General features: G+C 40.3%; 1 long non-coding RNA gene across 1 annotated transcript in view; it reads left to right on the top strand.

The window, feature by feature from the left end:
• Positions 1-8,428, top strand: part of LOC102771332 — a 13,990-nt gene extending 5,562 nt beyond the window's left edge. The window contains exons 2-3 of the long non-coding RNA XR_436479.1: positions 4,107-4,177; positions 7,913-8,428. This is a non-coding gene — a long non-coding RNA (uncharacterized LOC102771332). The remainder of the gene's footprint in view (positions 1-4,106; positions 4,178-7,912) is intronic.
• Positions 8,429-9,174: the final 746 nt, after the last annotated feature.

The following is a 9,174-nucleotide window of genomic DNA, read 5'->3' as shown; positions in this document are numbered from 1 at the left end:
AGAGAGAAGGAGGGGGGAGGGAGGAAGGGAAGGGGAAAGGAAAAGGAAAGAGGAAAGGAAAGGAGAGGAAAGGAGAGGAAAGGAAAGGAAAGGAAAGGAAAGGAAAGGAAAAGAAAAGGAAAAAGTGAGATTTCCTACACAAGATCTGCAGTCTGAAGACTAAGAGCTTCTTCGGGTTGATTCATGTCTTGTTTATTTTGCTAATGTGCTTATTTTGAAATAGTGCTCCAGGACAGCATTTAGGGTTATTCATTATATTTACTTTTTTAAAATAATATGTGAAATCTCCTAAAAACATTTGGCTCTATTTTTGGCTGGCTTAGGATTTCTACTTTAAAACTGAATTACTAACAAGGCATCTAGTAAATGTGAAGGTGGCTATTAAACTTTTGTAGCCTTTGATCTTACTAATTAAGTTTTATAAGAGAAAAAGTTCTATCAGTCATCTTACTTAAACATTATTTTAGGAGGTTGATATGCCCTGTGTTCTAAAACCAAAATTACCCTACTTTTAAAAAGAAAGTAACATTAACACACCCATTCATTTTATAAAATTTAACTCCTAGTTGCCAATAAAATGAGTAGAATCAGTTTAAGAAACAGAAAGTGAAGAGGGAAGAAATGGGGGGGGCGGTGAGAAATACTCTCTCAGAAAATATTTTAGAAAACTAGTAACTGCTCTACACCATTCTCTCTGAAAATAAATATGGATCTTTTCTATAAGCCTTCTCTTTTATCCTGCTTTAACATCACCACCACCAATCAGCACCTTAGTTAAGTGCACTTTTCAGATTTAGTTTGGAATGGTGGAGGAGCCTGGGGGGTAGCATCGGATAGGCAAGATTTCAAAGCAATAAGCCAACATTTACTATGGACCTTGGTCAAGATTTAACACCGTCAGTCTGTTTTTCCTCCATAAAATCATAAGACTCTTCTCCTACAGTGACCTGAATTTTACATCAATGCTCCATTAAAATGACCTTCATGAAGGTCACCAATACCCTCTTAATTTTAAAATCTAATAAATACTTGGCTCTTACTATACTTGATCTCTTTGCAATATTTGACTGTTTACCATTTCATAAGTTTTCAAACTGTTTTCTTACTTGGTTTCTGTGATCTACTCTTTTCTGTCATTTTTTCTTATTTTCTAGGTATTTACTATTTTCTCTTTTGCTGACTCTAGTCTCTCTGCTCTTAATTAAATGACCTCTGTGCTCTTCTCTCTCTGAATTGTCTTCCCAATAAACTCCATCCACCGCTGCTCCTTCCCATAGCTTTAGCCACCACCTGTATATCCTAATGATTGCCTGTATGTGCCTCCTTTCCAAACTTCTCAAGCTCTTAGCCCCCAAACTGCCACCTCATTTTGGACTTCATGGAATTGTTCTATTAGTATCATTCAAAACTACTACCACAACAACTGGGACAAAAATCTAGAACTCATCCCAGACTCCTTGCTCTCCCTCATTCTGCTCTCACATCCCCTCTCCCCGGTGTATGAGAGCTTACTGATTCTTCCTCTAAACTATTTATTTCTTCTTAATAGTTTCTGCCACTGTCTTGGTTCAATTTCTTATGTTTAGATCTGTGAAATAGCCTCTACATTATTCAGAGTAGTTGCACTGTTGTAACAACAAATGTGGTGACAAAAATCTCCATGGTTTAGCACAATAATTTTTTTTCCTTGCTCATGTCACAATCCAGTGCAGGTTGATGGGCAGGATCTACTCCATTCAGGTAACCAGGTTCGTTCCATCCAAGGGCTGTACCACCTCCTCTACCAGACCCTGTAACTGGCAGGCAGGTGAGAGCAGAGAGAAGGCAGTCTTGTTACGGGCTTAGTCTATGTACAATGGGAGCAGTGAGAGAATAAATGCAGTTAAAACTGCCATTCAAAAGGGTAATAACGGCAGGCAAGTGGTGCCCACTGGTCCGTTGCAATTCTGAAATCCTGCTTGGCAGGCTTATGAAGCCCCTACTCTGAGAGAGTGAGTTACCTGATTGAACTTGAATTCTGCTCTCTGGGAATCGTTCCCTTGTCCCTTTCCTCCTTGACCCTCTGCTCTTAGGACTTCTTACTATTTATTCCCCTTCGGCACCGCTGAAATGCGTGTTACCAAAAGTTTGCAAGTTAAAAGGTGACGTTACATCTCGGTCAGAAGTATTTTTTGGTCTCTTTTGGGTTCTTGACAGCACAACGTCTTCAAAAGCTTCATAGACTTCTCTTGTATTTGCTTCCATCTGTAATTCTCGGGTCTCTCCTCTCCCTCCCACCCTCCTCTTCATCTCTCTCCGCAGCTGCAGCTAAGTTTGCTGCAATTAGTTGATTATGGTTTCTAATGGGAAGGTCACACCTTTATTTAATCTGATCTTTGCTGTAGAACTAAATCATGTGCCCAACTAAGAAGTTTTACTGGCCCTTTGTGGCTCCATTTGGAATGTGGATGCAGCTGGCTTTCCAACCACTTTTCACCCCGATCTTTGGACTCTCCCAACTGTTTTCTGTTCAGCTTGTATACTGGCCAGATGTTTCTGAGCGTGTCTCTTTTTTGAAACACCTGACCAAAGGAAGCCAATAACAACTGTTACATGCTAACACTCTAATTCTTTTAAAACACTTTCCCTAAGACAGCTGTTCTCAAAGTGTGGTGGGCACAACCCTGAGAAGCCCAAAGACCCACAAGGTCAAAAATCCTATATAATAAAGAGCTAATATGCTAATTAGACCAAACAGCAGAACTATTGTCCAGGCGACCTTCTGGACGACCTTCCAGGCAAAGCCAGGGCTGCGAGGGCCGAGCCCCTTGCATGAATTTCGTGTATCGAGCCTCTAGTACTTTCATAAAAATAAGGAGGTTATTTGCCTTTTCTCCTGTGTTAACATTTGCACTGATGCTGCAGAAACAATGGTGGGTAAAACTATTGGTGCTTTAGCACAAATTGAGACATTACTAAACCATGTCATTGTATCATTGGACATTGTATCATATTTGCTGCCATGTACTTACTTAAAACAAGAAAAACCAATTTAGCTTGAAAATGCCCTTGACAAAAAAGTAAAATTATTTACTTTGTTAAATCTCAACCCTTGAGTACAGGTCTTCTACATGTTCTGTGGGACCGAAAGGAAAGAGCACAGAACAGTTCTGCTGCTGACCACAATACGATGGTTGTCTGGAGGAAAAGCGATATGCGATTGAGTTGCAAACCGAACTCATCTATCTTTTGTGGAGCATCATTCTTACTTGAGAGAACAAGTGATAAACAAAATCTGGTTTCCAGACTTGGCTATTTGCCAGTCATTTCTTGGAAAATAAATGAGCGAGCCTCTCACTTGAAGGCGAACAGCCTGAGAGCATTTTTTGCCAATGAGAAGACGTGAGCTTTCAAATGAAAATTCGAATTTTGGAAAATTTGCATCCACCACCACCAGCTTGATAGTTTCTGAATTCCGAAAAGCTCAATGGTCATGTTAACAAATGTGATTTTTAAACAAATATTAGATAATGAAACATGTCAATGATATAAGTCAATGAAACAAAATCTTCAAAGTAACCAATATAAATATTACAAAATCATGCATATATTAAAGATCCCTTTAAAGTGCAGGTAAACCAATGGATTTTTATGAGTTTCAAGTTCATTGATATGGTTTCAGATTCCACACTGCAATCAACTTTTTAAAAAGTTATCATGTAGTATCAAGTAAATCCACAACTATCTGAAAGGCTATAAAATACTTCTTCAAAAGAAGAAAAGTGTTCTTCTAACATGAAATACCTACACGTCTGTGTGAGGCCAGCTTTTCTTCAGATACATTCACTAAAATAATGTCTCACAACAGAATGAATGAAGAAACAAACGTGAATCTATATGTCTCCCATGAAGCTAGAAATCAGAGTTTTTCAAAAATGTAAAACAATACCATTCTTTTTACTCATTTTTTTGAAAATACAATTATAAAATATGTTACTTACATTAGCATAATGGATTTATAATTATTTTCAGTTCATTAATATTTTTAACTTCTCAGTTTTAATTTCAATATGGTCATTCTTACTTGATATAACATGTAAACAAAAGCTTTCGGTGGTCTTTAAAAGGGTCAAGGAGCCTTGAGAAGAAGTTTTAAGAATCAGTCTCCTGGAGAAGGGATCGGCTCTATGGCCCACAGGTAATAGCCAGCTGCTTGCCCGTTTTGTAAATGAAGTTTTATTGAAACACAGACACATCTATTTACTTACATGTGGTCATGGTTGCTTTCATGCTATCCCAGCAGAATTGAGTACTTGTAGAAGAGGTGGTATTGCTCCCAAATCTCAAAATATTTACTATTTGGTTCTTTACAGAAAATGTTTGCTGACCTCTGACCTAGAACTTTAGTTCTCAAGCCTGGCTGCACCTTAAAATGATCTGGAAACTATTAAAATAATACTAATGCCACCACCACCACTGCCCTCCCCCAACACACATACAGAGCAGTTAAGTCCGAATCTCTGGGAGTGAGTCTAACATGTAGCCAGGGTTAAGAATCACTGTCCTAAAGCTATAAGAATCGGAAGCATGAATCCTGCCTTCCAAAGTTATTCCAGACAACAGCTTACCTACGGTTTATCCCTTTCACAACATGGGTGACTCTATGTCAAGCCCTTAATGTTAGGGTCCTCACCACCCACTGGCCAAACACTCTCAACGCCTTATTTGTTGTTGCTACAGCAGCACCCCACTGGGAGGTGCAAATTTCAATGTTAGGCAGGTAGGCTGTCTCCTCTGGGAAACACTTCTCACATTTCAGAGGCTAACGCAAAGTTTTATTTCTTATGCAAATCATGGTGTGGAGTGCTTTGCTAAGGGTCTTTGCTCCACAAAGGAGCTCAGCAGCTTCTAGCTAGAGCCTCTCCCCTCCCCCTGGCCTCCTAGTGCACTGCTGGAACCCCAGGTCCAGCCAGCAGGGGAGAGAAGGCCTGGAGGAGGAAGGGGCCAGGCCTGGTGAAGCCAGACAGCACTCCCATTGGCCAGAACTTAGTCCCATTGATCGCAACTAAGTATAAAGAGGTTGCAAAACATAGCCTGTCTTTCTGGCAAAAAAGGAAAAGCAAAAACGGTTTAGTGAACGAGCTTTATCCTCCCGGTCACAATCGCCTTACCAGTCTCTTACACTGAGTACTGGGAAGCCCCTTCATGCCCCTGTGGCAGACGGAATAAGGGCCTCCTATTCCCCAGAACCTGGGATTGTTTTATTTTCCGTGGCTAAAGGGATTTTGCAGGTATGATTAAGCTTAAGAACCCTGACAAGGGAGACTATATTGGATTATCCAAGTGGACTCCCCCCCCCCCCCCCCCCCCAAAAAAAACACGCAAAGCTCTCTAGACTGTCGGCAAAGAGAGATGTGAAGATGGAGGAAGGGTCCAAGACAGTGTGGTTTCAGGAAGCAGGAGGAAGGGGCCATGAGCCAAGAATGCAGGCAGCCTCTGGAAGCTGCAAGGCCAAGGAGATGGATCATCCTCAGCCTCCGCACAGGAAGACAGCCCTGCCAACGCCTCGATTTAAACCCAGTGAGACCCACATTGGACTTCTGCCCCAAAGAACTGGGGGACAATAAATCTGTGTAGTTTTAAGCCACTAGGTTTGTGGTAATTTGTTTCAGCAGCGATAGAACATAAACACACCCTGTCTTCTGTGTTCACACTGCTGTCGGGAATGTTCCCAAAATTTAAATCTTAATTGGATGCTCCTTTTCTCAAAAGATTGTAGTGGCTCCTCATTCATTTGCTTCTTTAATACACATTAAGCACCTATAATAGCAGGCGCTCTCCCAGTCGCCAGGATTGCTGCGCTGAGTGAAGCAGACATGGTTGCTGCTGCGTTGAAGCTTTGGGTATCCTGACTACAGGACCATCTAAACCAGTGATGGCGAACCTATGACACGCGTGTCAGAGGTGACACATGAACTCATCTTTTTGGTTGGTTTTTCTTTGTTAAGTGGCATTTAAATATATAAAATAAATATCAAAAATATAAATCTTTGTTTTACTATGGTTGCAAATATCAAAAAATTTCTATATGTGACACGGCACCAGAGTTAAGTTAGGGTTTTTCAAAATGCTGACATGCCGAGCTCAAAAGGTTCGCCATCACTGATCTAAACTCTTTAGCGTGCCATTCCAACCCTGTTCCTTGTCCACCTGGGAAACTCCTCCTTCTCCCTTAACAGTTAGGTCGGTTATATCACTCCACAACATAGGGTCACTCCTCCCAGACCCCCTTTTCTATTTCTTATTGGAAAGTTTATGCATCCGAGTTGGTGCTTATTTCACTGAATTGCAACTGCCCCTTCCTCTGCCCTTATTATGGTTTTTACCAGATCCAGAGAGAAGCTCCTAGTGAATGTACTTTTAAATAAAGCCTGACCCTTCTTTCATTCATTCATTCTCTCAAAATAAGTTCATCAAAATGCATGCTTCATCAGAACTTAATTTGGCAGGATTATCAACAGTACCAATCCCTCAAATCAGAAAAAACAGCCGATCTGAGCTTCTTTGGCAATACCTTTCCCAGCACGGATCTCCTCTCCATGTCAAAGAGCATTCTTCCTGGAGAAACAGAATGGGGAGAGAAACTGAGAATCCTGCATGCTGACAATCAGACTGAATATAATTACTGCAAAACTGGGACTCTGCATGTTCCTCTTTTAATGTTTTTCTGCAATTTACTAAATAGTGGTGAAGGTATATAGTTCCTGGGATTTTAACACATAACTACAACAAATAATTCCTCACTGGATTAAGTTTATAGGAACTATTTCATTTGGAAGGATTCATTCCATCTGCCTATAAGACCTGGAGGGGGGGACAAATCAGTCTTTTTATAAACATTTTGAGTGTAGAAACTTAAACTTATTTTGTGACACTGTTTAGTTGTAATATCCTGTTAAGTGTTTCCTAGAAAATTAGAGGCACTGGTTGTTTTATGCACTGACATATTTTTCTAGTACGGTCCAGCACTCCATGCAAGACTCACATTCCATTAAACTGAGTGGACAAGAATCTCCCTCATCAATTATTAAATTTACCTGCATCTGGATATTTCATGTTCAGCACGGTGAATATCAATATATTTTATTCAGTGTCTGTAATATACAAATTGTGACCTGATAAATAATTTATTATTTAAAGAAAATATTTTGATAATTCTTACTGTCACCATTGCAGAGCCATTCTGCAGAGCCAAGTTTTAATAAATTTTTAACCATTTCTTGAACAACCACTATTTTGCACCTACTATGTGTAAGGGGAAGGGAGAGATAAGAAAAGAAACACCTGTCGAATAATTACCAGTGAGTAGGTAGAGCAAAATTTATTCTGATTATAGGTACGTAACTTTCAATATACAAATCCAAGCTGTCAATACATGAAGTTTCCCTGAACATTTTCATGTATCATTCCTTAAGAACTCTCACCCCACATCTAGCAGCCACTGGACTCCTGCTAGCCCTGTGGTTTAGTTGTTCTGCCCACTGAGTATTAACAGCAATTAACTATGGTCCTCCTCCTCACCTCCCTACACATGATCAGCTTTCCAGTGGGCATTGATTCTGCACCAGCGAGCCTAACCTGCTAACCACAGTGGCACACAGTAACCAGGGAATTATCCCCCAGGAGAGCAGTTCTTCCTACTGAGTCAATAAGCATTAAATCTACAAAAGCATTGTTAGGTTTAACAAATCACAATGGCCAAAGGCACCCATTTCTCTGAGCACAGAAATTACAATGCTGAAGTCACAATTATCCAGCAATTAGGTTTACAGCTGTATTCACCCTTTCAACATTTAAGCCTACAAAAATGTGCCCCCACTTCTTTCTGCTGAATCTAACCTGGGAAGTTCCCAAAGCTTTCATTTTTATGCAGGTTTCCGAAACCAAGGAAGCAATTGCATCTGAACGAAGGAATAATGACAAACCTTATGAAGCAGAAAGAACAATAATTTATCCACTTAACAGAAGCTTAATTTTCTTTTTAAAATAGGGTATTGCCAAGCTCAGTTTCCAAATGGACTATGCTCTGAGCCACCAGAAGAACATTTGGCTGCCGGAGGAATGTCTAGTTTAGTAAATAATGAACATGAATAATTAATGTTTTAGGAATGCTTTCAGCTACAAGTCACAAACAGCCGAACTAGAGTGGCTTTTTTTTTTTTTTTTAAATGGGGGAGTGTTCTTCCCCATAGTGAGAAAGCCAGAGTTCAGAGTTTTGAAATTGGTTCAGCTGCTAAATCATGCCAAAGACTGAGATTTCCTTAACTTTTTCCTCATAATTACAAAAAGGCTGTGCAGCTTGTACAATTATATCCTCTTTCCACCGGGAAGAAGAAGGATGAGAGCAACAAGGGGCGGTACCAATATCTGAAAGTAAATGACTTAGCAGGAAGCTGCCAGAAAATGCTTGCTTGTGTCTCTTTGGCCGAAATTTTGTCCCCAAGGCCCTGTGGGCCTAGAGGTGGCAAGAGAGAAGGGGGATGGGAAAGAAAACAAACAAACAAAAAGCAGCTTCTGACATCTAGAAACTGTCCTAACTGCTCCTTCCCATTATAGCTTTAGCCTCACTTTAGTTTTTCTACCTTATACATAATATTTTTAAAATATTCAATCATATAATTATCTCCATTTCCTGATAGCAGCCATCCAGAGCAATGCCACTTCATCTTAAACCTTCTCCCCAATCACCTGAATCTTGATCTTATAAGAATCTGTTCAGACACCCTCTACTGAAATGTCCCCTATCGCCCAGGGTGTGTGGTCTCCTCTTTGCAACCAGTAATAAACCCAACTTCCTTGTTACAGCTGTGCTCCTGGTGGTCTCTGGCTGGAAAACACTGACAGAGAAAACTGGGTCAACGGGAGTACTTGCCACACCTTTGTTTTGTTCTAGTCAATTTTTTAAAAAAATATATTTTATTGATTTTTTACAGAGAGAAAGGGAGAGGAATAGAGAGTTAGAAATGTCAATGATAGAGAAACATCGATCAGCTGCCTCCTGCACACCCCCTACTGGGGATGTGCCTGCAACAAAGGTACATGCCTTTGTCCGGAATCAAACCTGTGGCCCTTCAGTCCACAGGTCAAAGCTCTATCCACTGAGCCAACCCAGTTAGGGCAAAATAGCTTTTAATT

Source organism: Myotis davidii, unplaced genomic scaffold (assembly GCF_000327345.1).
Source record: "Myotis davidii unplaced genomic scaffold, ASM32734v1 scaffold967, whole genome shotgun sequence".
Taxonomy (NCBI): domain Eukaryota; kingdom Metazoa; phylum Chordata; class Mammalia; order Chiroptera; family Vespertilionidae; genus Myotis; species Myotis davidii.
This window is presented reverse-complemented; position numbering and strand designations above follow the sequence as displayed.